The sequence below is a fragment of the Symphalangus syndactylus genome, chromosome 19 (genome assembly GCF_028878055.3).
Source record: "Symphalangus syndactylus isolate Jambi chromosome 19, NHGRI_mSymSyn1-v2.1_pri, whole genome shotgun sequence".
NCBI lineage: Eukaryota > Metazoa > Chordata > Mammalia > Primates > Hylobatidae > Symphalangus > Symphalangus syndactylus.
This window is the reverse complement of record NC_072434.2, coordinates 79,274,035-79,287,952: the sequence shown is the minus strand read 5'-3', so window position 1 is coordinate 79,287,952 and position 13,918 is coordinate 79,274,035. Positions and strand designations below refer to the sequence as shown.

The window sequence follows — 13,918 nt, the reverse complement described above, 5'->3', positions numbered from 1 at the left end:
GCCAACCCAAGAACAGCCAGAGACCACCAAATTTCACCTTGAACTCCTCCTTTCTCTCTTGCCCTCCACATCCTACCTATTTCATTGTACTTGGTGGCTCAGGGTCCTGGCGGTTGGGCAAGGGATTATGGCAGAGTTTGGGATACCTGTACAGCGCTCACGTGTTTAGTAACTAGGTACAGCTGCTGATGGTGCAGCAGCAGCAACAACACGGAAGCAGAAGAGGGTATGCCCAGGCATGCACGTGTGCTCTGCCGCACACTGACCGTGTACATGCCTTTGCCATTGGGCAGCTTCCTGCTGTTAGGTTTAGTGTCCCCTCTGTAAACTGGAGATGGGAACATCTAGCGACCCTCACAGTGTTATTGTGCAAACAAGGGAGAGAAAAGGCAAGTGGAAGCGTGTAGGACAATACTCCACATGAAGACTCAGCAGATTTTATTATTTTTCTCCTTACACACAAGTACTCTATGTTTTAAAATTCCAAACTCCTGTGGGAATGAAATGTGTTTCCTTGTGAATGGGTATCTGTTATTATCACATGCAGCGCAAATTCTCATGGAGGTAGGGATAGCAGACATCCAGTTTGGGAAGAGGTGTTATAGTTGGGGAGAAATCAGGTTTATCTAGCATTTATTTATTACTCATTCATTTATTCATTTATTTGAGACAGGGTCTTCCTGCTCTGTTGCCCAGGCTGGAGAGCAGTGGTGCCATCCTAGCTCACTGCAGCCTTGACCTCCTGGCTCGAGTGATCGTCCCACGTCAGTCTCCAGAGTAGCTGAGATTATACGTGCATGCAACCATGCCAGGCTATCTGGCTTTCAAAGCAGGTCTATGGAGACTTGCTCTGATGCTATCACCAGTTTCAAAAGTAAAATTAAAATGAAGAAAGGAAAAAAAAACAAAAAAGAAAATGAAAGTCTTGAGTGTGCGGCTTCCATTTCTAAATCCAGTCATTCTCTTGTCTTGAGAGCTGCAAAATGTGCCATATGTGGTTGCATGACCCTCCCCAAGCCTGTGATACGCTTTTCAGGGAGGAGAGCTGCTCTGAATGCAACCAAGTGGCACGGATGGAACCCCAGGGTGTCCTGTTATGACAGTCTTGTAAACATCTAGGAAAACCTGTTGGTGGCTGAAAAATTCAGATTCTAAATACTGTTTACTCCTGAATAATTTGTAATTCCTTTCCCAGCTCAAATAACTATAAACCTCTCCAAAGTGCTTTATAAACACTCATTAGAGTCTTACAAAAGTCTTTTGAGTGCCATATGATTATCTCCATTTGGCAAATGAGTAAACTGAGTCACAAAAGTTGAAAGATCTGCTCAAAGTTATGCCAGAAGCAAAGGCAGGGCTGGGCTGGAACCCAGACTTCCCGGCTCCTTGGCTGGTGAACAGCTCCACAGAATGTGCTGGAACTAGGCACGTCCAGGCTCCTGATCTTCCTGGGGCCCCATGGTGCCTCTTGCTTCTGCTAGTGACCCTTCATTCAGTTCACTGGGACTGGCCGAGGTCCCCTGGCTCCTGAGACCTCACTGCCCAAAAGCAAAGACTCCAACTCTGAATAGTCAACTGAGCCACATGCCTGACAACCACCTCTATCTTTTCCTCCTGAACAGGATTCAATTAAACCCCACAGCTGCATGTGGGGCTATTCTCCAAAGCCTGCTTAGAAGGGCTCACAGAAGGATAAGCAGATAGAGCAGTCAAATTTGGGGTTTTCTGCTTTTCTGTTTGTTGATCAGCTGAAAATAGCCAGGATTAGGTGAGTGAGCTAAATATTTCCTGGTTTTTTGGCTGCCTTGCATTTGAACCCACTTCTCATATTGGGACTCTGCCATCCACCAGGGAAACAGGAAAGGCTGGCTACTAGCTCTCCTAGACCCCTGGCAGTGGGGTGTGGACACAGGACCCAAGCTTGGCCAGCTGGACCAAGTGAGCAGTGAGTGAGGAGAATCAGCCCGGGGACACTGGAGACTTGAGCTGAAGGTGGGCGGTGGAGGTCCCAGCATCCCACACCTGTTAGCAGTGGTGCCATGGCGCTGGCAGGGTGGCCAGGGTCTCAGGGAAGTACCTCATCATCAGGTTGGACAGTGCAAGACCTCAGCTGCGGTGAAAGCTGACAACCCCTGGTGTGCTTTGCTTCCTGTTCATTTCCAGAAACTTCTGGGTTGACTTGTGAGTTACTGGTTAGTCTTCAAACTAATTTTTTTCTTGGTGACATTCACAAGAGTCAGGAGTTTTGTTTATTTGTATCTTCATGGGTACGAGTTGGAAAATGAGAAAGATTTTCTTTTTCCATCCTCTCTCAACATATTATTGAGAGATGAGTGCCCAGAGCTAGGATGTGACTGTTGATAAACAGAGATGGTGAAAATGCTGTAAGAAAGAAAGGCAGTAAAGTTTAGGATGTGAGGTTAGAGGATGGTCTAGCTCATTGTTCTCCTGCAGGCCTGAACCCACATCAACAATATCGGTTGGCAAGCCACTATCACATCACATTGAGACCACCTGTACCACTGTCACCATGACCAGCAGCACTGCCCGGCACTGTAACCATGATGGTCATGACTAAGTCAGCATCTCTGTGTACTCACCTCCTGTCTTCCTCTAAGCTCCTCTCAACAGATTCTCTTTGTCCAGGGTTCTTAGCCAGCTTGGATGTGAAGCTGAGGTGGGACTGCTTACAGCCGTAAGTAGGGAGCAAAGACTATGCCCGCACCCGAGCCCTGGATGTTGCTGTATCCACGCTGCGTGGGCATGTGATGGTGCTGTCCATCTGGAAATCTTAGAAAATGGTGTTTTTACCTGTGCTCATGGCCGTGGGCAAAAGGCCTCTTATAGACTCTTAGAAGAAGATAACATAATAAAAGCTAATGTTTTTTGAGTGCTTATTATGTAAAATCTCCTTTAATTTTTCCACCATCCTTATGAGAAAGGTGTTATTATTATCCCTAATTTACCCGGTCTCGGTGGTGAAGACAGCCCGCCTCTGCTGCTACCTTGCTGCAGCGCCTGTGCAGGAGCCTACAGGCTCCTGGGTGGTTTCCAAAGCTGACTCTACATCAAAATTCCACAAAAAGACGAGACAACTGCGGATTTCCAGAGTCCACGCCCAAAGATTTTAATTCAGTAAACCTTGAGAGGGTGAGGGTGAGGGCTTGGAGATGGAATTATTGCAAGTATCCCAAGGGATTCTGAAGGAATCTGCCCATGGACAAGCCCCCGGGAACACTGGCTGACATGAGCACATACGTGGCCATTCCCGTTCTGTGCGTTTGGCTGAGAAGGTGTGTAGGTCACAGTATTCTTTCCTGCTAAGCCTCGACCTGGCCTCAGAATCCGTCTCAGTGCAGGCAGTGACTAGCAATCATTTGCGGGTGGCTTCAAGACAAAACCAATTTGTCATCCTCAGCCTAGAGCCTCCAGAAAGGGTACTGAAGAAGCTGAGTTTTATCAGTCCACCAATTCAACAAAGAAAATGACAGAGTATCTCTGCACCTCTGGCTTCTTTCTACTGTGTTATTGGGGGAGAAGATCATCAAACTTTTCACCTTCCTGGAGAGGGCAGATTCTTATCTCTAAATTACTCTATTAGTGAAGGGAATGCTGGCTATTATAACATTTTATAACATGTTATAGCTGTCATTGAAACTGTTCTGTGGTTAGTTTTTTTTTTTTAAGCAATCAAATGATCAGGTTCTACCCCATGAATTGGATTAGCTTGCACATGTTGGACCCATTAGTTAGGACGGCTCTCAACACCAAATCAGTCACATTTAATCAGCAGCAGGGAGTGGGAATGGGGTCCTGTTCCATCCAGCCCCTCAGGTTCCAGGCAGATGAAGGCTCTGTCGTCCTTAATGTGTGTTTACTAGATCCCCCAGGTGTTGACCTCCAGGAGACAGATGGTAGTGAAAGATAGTGGAGAATTGCCCAGGAAGCTTTTTTATTTTTACTTTTATTTTTATTTTTTAACGGAGTTTCACTCTTGTCACCCAGGCTGGAGTGCAGTGGCGAGATGTCGGCTCACTGCAATCTCTGCCTCCCAGATTCAAGCGATTTTCCTGCCACAGCCTCCCAAGTAGCTGGGATTACAGACATGCGCCACCATACCTGGCTAATTTTGTACTTTTAGTAGAGACGGGGTGTCACCATGTTGACCAGGCTGGTCTTGAACTCCTGACCTCAGGTCATCCACCCGCCTCGGCCTCCCAAAGTGCTGGGATTACAGGTGTGAGCCACCGTGACCGGCCCAGGAAGTTTTACAGATCGTTGGCAGAGGGAAAATTGGCCGGAACCCCGTCACATGGCTATGCTCAACTGCAAATAGTCTAGGAAATAGAGCCCAGCTTGCCCAGGAGGAAAGGGAAGCGGGTTTGATGAGTAGCTAGCCAGAGTTCCCTTGGAGCTAGGGGGGTCTGTGGCCATGCCCTAGAAGGAGTGATTGAGTCCCGCAGAATCCACAGTGGGTAGTTCTTGTGTTAGTGATATGTAATCTTGTCACTCTTGAGTTGTTCCCATATTAGACAATTAAAATACATTCAATGGGACGGTTTTCAAATTTTGAATAGTAAACACATACGCACACACACACACAAAATCTAAGAACAATACTTTAAAATTCTTTGGTGGGCAGATCACGAGGTCAGGAGATCGAGACCATCCTGGCTAACACGGTGAAACCCCGTCTCTACTAAAAAATACAAAAAAATTAGGTGGATGTGGTGGCGGGTGCCTGTAGTCCCAGCTACTCAGTAGGCTGAGGCAGGAGAATGGCGTGAACCCAAGAGACGGAGCTTGCAGTGAGCCGAGATCGCGCCACTGCACTCCAGCCTGGGTGACAGAGCAAGACTCCATCTCAAAAAAAAAAAAAAAAAAAAAAAATTCTTCTTCCTCATTTGAACACTCTATAGCAATATTTTTGGAGTTCTGGAATTATCTCCATTATTTAACAATCTCATAACTTTTGTGGAGCTCTTTACAGTTATCATCTTAGAATGCCTGTCTAGCTCACCTCATGGTTTTGTTTTTTTAGCTGTTTGTCTTCCAAACTGTTTTCTTCAGCTCTAAGGGAAGCCTGTCAGAATCTGTCCTGGTCTTCTCCATATTCTTAAATGAAGACTGGAGGGATAAATGGAAGTTTCTGGCTTCTTTGGAAAAATGTTAATCTGGTTCTTTAATCTTGGAAGCAGGTGTCCGTGGTAAAGAAAGTGTGTGCTCTGAGGCCACCTCTGGTGTGTGTGTGTTTGGGGCTGGAGGGTGTGGGGTGTCACCTGGCCAGAGCATTGAACCTCTTATTGTTTCCATTTACACAAGAGGATAATAACACCAACCTCACAGATGGTAGTGAGGTGTAGGGGAGGCAGTGCCTGATGTATGGTAGGCATCAAAACTGGTAAGTGTTGTTATTCCTATTGTTAATGCCAGAGTCAAAGGGCTCAGACATGGCTCGGGATGTGTGGGTAGAATTTATACGTAGGGATAAGAATCTGTACATATAGACGCAGAACAAAGGTGTGGTCAGGGATGCTCTCCCGCTGGCCCACCCCCTGAAGGGCTTCTAGTGGGGGTGTCTCCCAGAGCCCTCCCTTATAACAAACCCTGTATGCCCTCCAGCCCTCGCTGCACAGTGACTCAGTTTCCCCTGTGATAAAAGGGGATTCGACTACAGTTCTAAACTTGCCTGTAAAACACATTGAGAGCCTTGCAATAAAGGTGGTATTTAGTGTGAGTTCAAAGCGTTATGTAATTATTTTATTGCCCCTTTTATTCCTGAGTTTTCTTTCTGTTTGCTCTGCTTACAAACCCAAGCTACAGCCATAAAACCACTTTTATGCCAGCGCCTTTCACACACATTGTGTACTACCCGCACACGGCCATCAAGGTGCAAAGTGCTCAGGAGGATAAGCGTGGAGAAGCAGAACAGGAGCGCCAGCAATTTCCGCCTAATTGAGGCCATTACTGTGCACTGTCACTGAAACTGGGTCATGGTTGATGCTTTTTTTTTTTTTTTAGCTATCCAAATGACCAGCTTCTGTCTCATGAATTGGATTAGCTTGCTCATGGGGGACCTGTTAGCGAGGATGGCCCCCAACATCAAATCAATTCTGTTTCTCAAGCCATCATTCTTTCTTGTAGATTCAGAGCCTATGTCCTGCCACCATTCTTTCCAGAGTCCCATTACCTGAAACCATAGGATTTTTTTTTGTTTTTGTTTTTGAGACAGAGTCTGTCTCTGTAGCCCAGGCTGGAGTGCAGTGGCACAATCTAGGCTCACCGCAACGTCTGCCCTCCAGGTTCAAGCAATTCTCTTGCCTCAGCCTCCCGAGTAGCTGGGACTACAGGTGCAAGCCACCACACTCAGCTAATTTTTGTATTTTTAGTAGAGACAGAGTTTCACCATGTTGACCAGGCTGGTCTCGAACTCTTGAAGTCGACCTTCCAAAGTGCTGGGATTACAGGTGTGAGCCACCGTGCCCGGACTTGAAACCATATGATTAAAGAAGCTTTGAGTTGGAAAAGACCCTAGAGGTCCGCTGATGTCACCGTGCACCCAGGTGGGAGTCCCTTTTACAGCATCCCACGTGGACAGTGGCACAACCTTTGCAGCAAGCACAGGGTCCACCCTCACTATGTGGAGAGGCCTCCCATCCTATCATTGGGTGGATGTGGTTGCAAAATGTTTTTCCTTACACTAACAGAAACGTGACTAGACTCAGGTGAGTCCCATGGAGCAGGAAAGGCTTCGGAAGCTCTGTCAGTCTCAGACCTCTTTAAAGCCCTGAGCGGGAACGGAAGAAATTCAGGATCCAAGGGGGCATTTCCATTCTGATTCTTTCTGAACTTGGTTTTACAAACCCTGGCAAGTGGCAGCCCATTTAAATGAGGCACTGCTTGGGGTGAATTTAACAGGATTGAGCCTTCAAGGGCAGCATCTTTGTTGCTGTTCTGATCTGCGCCTTTCACTTTTAGTTAAAATAAGGAACTGCAAGCCAGCATATTATGGAAGAACAAGGGAAGCCTCTCTGGCATCTGCCTAACCCAGCAGGAGCTTAAAGGGAATGATCCAGTCCTCAAATTTATGGACTAAATCATTTATTCAGTTGCATTCAACACATTCCTACTGTGTGAACAGTCCTGCGGGATAAGAGAATTCAGATCCTTACGCTTGAGAAACTTACAAACTCCTTAGGGAGGTGGGAAACTTTAGCTGGACGAGATCACTGTACACCTCGCCCCTACGGAAATCTCACCTTCAGACATTGGAGAAGTGCAGTGGCCATTTGGAGCATCTGTTCTTCCTCCCTCCATTGGTCTTTGGGTCACACACACACCCCAGAGAACAACTTCCTTCTGTCAGTCAGCCATCTCACCCCATGGACCTAGAGAGCAAGGAGAATGTGAGTGGGTGTGGGGCTGCAAGGCAAGAAACCTGACTCTGAAGACAGGTCCAGCCAGGGAGAGCTGGTTCTGCGGCCAGACAGTGACAGCCAGACGCTGGGGTTGGTGGTTAGATGCTTTGCAGGGAGCCCATGAAAAAAGCTTTGTAAAAGTGTATGGAATAAATGAACACGTGAGGGAGTAAATGAACCTGGAATCTACTCTATGTCTGCCCATGGTCCCAAAGTATTACCCAACTCCATCCTCATTCTTCTGTGCCATATGCTTTAGTCCAGATGGCTCAGGGAAGGAGATTTCTAAAACCAAACAATTCTAGACATCTCTTGCACCTGAGTGCATCCTCACACTCCTTTCCTAAGAGACTTTATAGAGCAGAGGATTCTAGAAGCAAGGTCTTGTGGGATTCTCCCTCTTTTAATCTCTCAACAAAGATAGGCAGAGGAATTTATTATTATCCATTTAAGTTGACCGGTGTCCAAGAAAATCCAGCAGTGAGTGCACTAACGTTTAGGCAGAGCCTTTTAATGTGAGCTCAAAGCACTTGGGAAAAATTTTATATTCACAGTGTTCAAGTGAAGCAAGTAGATGTCAAGAATTATTATCCCATTTAATAGGTGGAAAATCTGAGGCCCTCATTCATAGAGTGAGTCAAGAATACAGCTTGGGAGAGATGCCATGTCTTTCTCTGCCTGCACTAGTAGGTGAAATACCACGCAGATATCTCTGTAACATGGGTTTTGGCATATTTGCCTTCTCTGAAGTCGGCTTTCCCTGGTCAGGGTTCCTGCAGGAGCCAGATGGTGGGGGATGGGTGCAAAGTCATCTATACCTTTGCCATGTCAGTCCCTGGGAGGGGAGGATGGTGGGTTTCTCTCCAGGGGGCCTCTGCCACTGTGTTCCTGCACTGTCTAGAGTCTCTTGGCAATTCATATTTCTTGTACACTCTTCATTCTTGCCCTCTTCCTCTTGGGACACAGGGACATACCTCACCTTCCCCAGTGAGTCCCACACCCAGCTTATTCTTTTCTGCTGCATCTCCTGGGAATTCTCAGTGTCTTCAGCCTCAGGGTGTCCATTCCTGAGCTAACCACTCACCTTCCTCATTGCCTTCTTTGGTCACACACATGGATATGCCTACGGCAATGCTCAGAGTCACACAGAATTGTCTCACTTCAAAAATATTGGGCCCAGAAGTCTCCCTCTCTGACTACAAACTCTTCCACCACTTGCCAAGAAATATTTCTGACTTTAACCATCCTCTACTCCACTGTAGGCCCATGGCCTACCCATTTCAGTAGTGCTTCCTCGAGCCTATGAACCCCCTCCTGCATCTCCTAGAGTCTTCACTGAATATTATGTCAATTCTCAGCCTCATCTCTAAATGCTCATGGTTTCCAAAAACATACCTACAACCCACCATAGGTCCTGAGCACCAAAGCCTGATGTCCAGTTGCCCAGTGGACAGACATCTCCACTGGGACATCTCATAAGCACTAAAAACCTCAATGTGCTGAAACCTGAATTTATATTTCTCTCCCCAAATGTGTTCCATTTCCACGTTCCCTTTCTCAACATCCATCCAGTGAAAAGGTTACTCAAGCCCAAGTCCAGAGCCACCCTTGGCACGCTCATCTTCCTGAGCCCCCCACTTCCATCGGCCACCCAGGTGCTTGTCAGTTTGCCCACTTTCTCCCTCTCCACAGCCCTTTTCCTAGTTCAGATGTTCTGTCTCCCTTGTTGGGATCATGTCAACCTCTTCCTCACTTGACTCTGGCTCTGGGCTTGTGCCTTCAACTGATTCTCCAAACCGTAGCAAGAGGGATGCCTCAAATCACAGATCAGATCCATCTCTCCTTAGAGCCCTGCAGCAGCTTCCTGTGGGCCCTCAGGATAGAATTCAAACACTTCCAGGACCTGGACTTCTCCTGCCCCTCCGCAGCCCTGCCTCACCCTGCATTCCAGTGCCACCAAACCACAGTCAGTCCCTTCTATGGTTTTGGGTCTCCTGTCTGGGAACTTTGCACTTGCTGTTCTCTGCTTGAACTCTCGCTTCCACCCACGTGACCTGGCTCACTCCTCACTCTCCCACATGTCTCAGCTTGGAAGTCACCAATTCCTGAAAGCCTTCCCTGACCCTCACGTCCAGGTTAGATCCCCCACCTGGATTCCCACAGCACCATGTTATTCCCCTACCACAACCCTAGTCATGCCCTTTAGCAAAGAGCCAACAGTTATGAAGCACCTGCTGTGTTAGGCTGTTTCTTAGGACTTTGTAAGAATGATCACATTTAATCCTATGAAGTAGGTACTGCTATTATCCTATTTTTCAGATGAACAAACTGAGGCAAGAGCAGTCACACACACATAGAGTCAGTAAGTGGTAAAGTTGGGATAGAAACCAAGACAATCTGACTCATGGATGTTACACCGTGTGTTAGAATTAGCCTGGAAACAAAGACACAAGCTTGTGCCCTGTGCCAAGAAAGTTTCCGATGATGGTGGCAGTGGTGCTGGTAGGATTTAATCAGTTGGCAGAAGTCTGTATTTCTAACAATCTCTGATTCAAATGGGCAGCATCCATGTCCATTTCTCTTTATTGCAATTGTATGATGTTTCTTACCTTCACTCTGCAACAAGCTTGGTGAAGACAGAGAACATGTATCTGAGGACCTTCATCTCCCCTCAGTTCCTAGACCAGCACTAGCCCATAGTCAACCCTCCATCAAGGTAGAGGGAGAGAATAAGTGGCTTTTACCCTGTGCTTTCTGAACTCCTGGGATGCTAGAAAGAGCCAGATAACCTTGTCCACTGAACCCACAAATTCACTGTCTTCATCCCTTCCTCACTCCACTTCCTTCCCAGTAGTTGTTGGAGTTTTTGAATTTTCCCTCTGTGAGCCCTTGCCCTCCCCTGCCATGTTCTCAGCAAAGGCCCTGGCCTCCAGGTCCATGAGAACAGGATTCCCCATAGCAAGAGCTCTTCCCTAGCCTCCTCTACTTCCAAAGGGGCTGGAATCTTCACCCCTTGAACCCTTCCCTTTGTAGAGCACAGAAGAAGCGGAGCCATCCTCCTGCCCTGGGCTCCCCTGCCCCATGTATTCCTGGAGAGCGCCCTTGGGCCACTGTTGTAACCACATGGTGACTTGCTTGTTCTCATCCTTCATGACCCCCCCTCCTCCCATGCCCCACTTTGTTAATTTCACTCTCCTCTCAAAACTCCTCACAGTACCAGTGACGGGGTATAAATGCAGCTGGACATCGAGGCTCCCACAGACAGACCCAAACCTATCTTCCAAGTGGTAACTTCTTTTCTCTCCTCTTCTTCAAATAGGTCTCTTCCTTACACATTTCTGCCGTTCCTTTTTGTCTCTGCCTTGCCTCTCCCTTTTCTCCCGCCACAGCCTTATCCAGCCTCCCAGCCCAGCTTGGACTCAGCTTTCCTAGGAGGCTCCCAGACAGTCCAGTGGGCTCTCATTTCTTTGAGTGTATTCAGCAGTTGGCTGATGCCGCATCTCCAGCAATTGCCCTAGGTTGTCTTATCTCCCTAATGGCCCGTAAACCCCTTGAGGGCAGGATCTGGACTTCGTACTCTAAAAAGATCTTCATACTAGAGAATGCTCCACACATGTGTGATGCTTCGGGGAGTCCCATCCTTCATCGGAGATTCCCACTGGTGCCAGCTCATAGCTCATCATGACGTGTCCCAGATGGTAACAGGGAGTAGCCTATGACAAGCAGGAGTTTTTCCCTGAAGTCTTCCTGTTTATTGCACCGGGCTGGCTGCAAGACTTTGAGGATGCTGCCCCAGGGGCCAGCAGAGTAACTGGGGCAGGAACCATGATGGCTGTGCCTGGATGCTGGCCAGTGTGGCCCCACCAGAAGAGGCCGGGAGCCAGAGCTGCATGCTTCTGTCAGCACCAGCCTCCTAAAAACACTCTCGACTTTCTCCAAGCATGGATTGCCTGAGCTCCCCTCCTGCTCCCCAAAGAGGCTGGGGAACAAGTCAGACAGGCTCAGCTGTGGGAGGCTGGAGCAAAAAGACCAATAAAACTGACTTTATTTGTAATGTTCCCAAGTTTGTGATTTTGTTATTTCTACTCTGTTTCCTGGGAGCAATGAAACAAGGAAACGGAACAAAAAATAACAAAACCCAGCTCTAAGTATACATGAACTTTAAGGCCTCTCTCCGGCTCCCTCTCTTCCTCCTTCCTCACCAGGTTTGCCTGGCTGACCCTTCCAGCCAGTGAATTCCTTTCCCAGATTGAGTGTTTTCCATTTTAATTTTTATGGCATTTCCCTGGATTAATGGTTAACGCATTCATTTTCTCCCCTCCACCCTCCATTATCAAAGAGTGCTTTGAATAACCATTAACTCTCTGGTTAACCGAAAGAAACACGTTAATCATCTACAAGTCCTGGGGCAGGAAAATTATTCTTGGTAACCTTCTCCCATTGGCAAGAGAACCACTGTCCCTGAGCAGCTCACCTTCAGCCACACCTGGGTCTAGAAGCTTGCAAAACTCCTCCGGTAATCTTGTTACGAGGACTTAGTAAACCAAGGTCATAAACTGCTGAATGGCTAAGCGCTGTGCTTTTCAACCCAGCCACCACTGGTTCTCTAGGACCCTATAAAGAGACAAGGCTGGGCTGCTTCTTCTCCCCCTCCTTTTTTTTTGATTGTTTTGCCAGTAAAGTCTCATCTATTGTACATTCCTTGTTACTGGGAAACTCAAGTGGCTGTACAGGCTGTTCTCGGAGCCACAGTTAAAAGCGCTTTGACCCAAACACACACGTGGCGTCATCCTGAGCTCTGTTTGCGTGGGGCCGGGACACCGGACTAGGAAACCTCTCCCTGCTCTAGCAACTGAGTGTGGCCAGGATTGAAGGACCACAGGGGGTGGCTCTGGATGCAGCAATCCAAGTCCCCTTTTCAGGGAGGGTGACCTCTTTCTGAAGTTCAGTGGATGGCCCCCTTCCAGGGATAGGCAGACAGGAGGAGGAGGAAGAAGAAAAGGAGGAGGAAAGCTCTCAACAGCCCCCCACCCCCAACCCATCCAGGAGAGAAGGACTGCAGTCCCCGAGACCAGCTGGAGGAGTGGCGTGTGCACGGTGTGCCCGCAGGGTAGAGCGCGCCATCTTGGAGAGATGCCTCTTTCATTCACAAAGCGGATCTGTTGCAGAGCCCAGAGCCCCGGGGAGAGCAGGGCGGCGTCCAAGTGCTTGCTGGGTTTGGCTTGCACTCCCTCTCCCTTAAAGAAGACAGAGGCGGAAGGGAGAGGCTGTTCTTTGGAGGGGAGCCTCAGGCACTGCTAGACTTATTAGGAAAGATATTGCTGGGGTCTTGGCAAGCCGTGGGTGCAGCGCTCCTCATCGTCATTCTGGTGCGGCTGGTTACTGTCACCCTGCCTCCTCCCCGCCGGCCTGCGAGCCTCTCTGTTCCAGATCCAAACATTTCCACATTAGGCAGCCTGCATGTGCATTTCCCTGGCAGTGGAGGGAAAGGCACCCCTGTGACCTGGGATGACCGACGATGGGGACTTGCCCTCCTCCCCCACAGGTGCACTTGCTCTTTTCTGGGCCAGCCTTGTGATCTGGTGTCCAGGCACTTGGCAACATTTAGCCAGTGTTCCTCAGTGCTCTGTTTGGTAGTTAACGCTGTTGACACAGACACCTTTGGGAGCACGTGGGAGAAGCTGCTGCCTCCGTTTCCCCCTGTGTTACAGCGCCTGGCGCGGTCTGTTGCCCCCTCAGAAGTGGTGGGCGACTTTATCTCCTTTTTTATCACTAGCCCTCTCCCTTGAAGCTGTCCTGATCTCTCTTTTGGACCCAGGAACGTGAGCAGAGATTATTACTCACTGTATATACACACTGCATCTAGACCCGTGCATGCCTTCTTGGTGTCAAGGACGCACCGCATTTCAAAGACTTCATGAAAAAGAACGTGAGGTATCTCACATGGTGACATGATAAAGCTTTGGACAACGTGGGTTAAGATAAAAATAGGTCATTACAATTAATTGTATCTCTGTCTTTTGACCCTTCAGTGGCTCCTGAAATCCATCACACATGTGGCGCGCAAATATTTTGGTCGGAAAACGCTGCCGTAGATTGTCCCACGGTGAAATGGTTCCCTCTGGGCTTACGGGACTGCTATAGAAGGGTCCTAAGGTTCTGTGCCTCCCTGCTTTCCAAGTGGCTGCAAACTTCTCTGCCTACCGCTTCCTCTCACTGGATGTTTCCTTCCTGCCCTTCTCCCTAAGGAACTCCTAGTCCCTGTTCAGGATGCAGAGCTGGAGCCTCCACTCCAGGAAGCCACTCATGTTGTTGCCAACACAACCCCCTGCACACATGCAGTATTAGGCATTGTTGGTCTGCCTGGCTGTCCCTGGGCTGTGCTGTCCTTGAGGGCAGTTTTTGTGTCTAATTCCCAGAGAGCGCAAGAACACAAGCATGCTCATCCAGACGTTAGTAAGCGGCCCTAAGGGGTGGAGCAGTCAGACTCCGGTTTTATT

General features: G+C 48.3%; 1 long non-coding RNA gene across 2 annotated transcripts; it reads right to left on the bottom strand.

Moving 5' to 3' along the window:
• Positions 1-417: 417 nt before the first annotated feature.
• On the bottom strand, positions 418-11,997 carry LOC129458373 (uncharacterized). 2 transcript variants are annotated; one of them, XR_008649605.2, is made up of 4 exons: positions 11,893-11,997; positions 7,260-7,388; positions 2,601-2,790; positions 418-2,382 (listed from the first exon to the last, which is right to left on the bottom strand). It is a non-coding gene; the product is annotated as an uncharacterized lncRNA (long non-coding RNA). The 2 variants fall into 2 exon arrangements; XR_010114617.1 differs by having other exon boundaries at positions 418-2,790.
• Between the last annotated feature and the right edge of the window lie 1,921 nt (positions 11,998-13,918).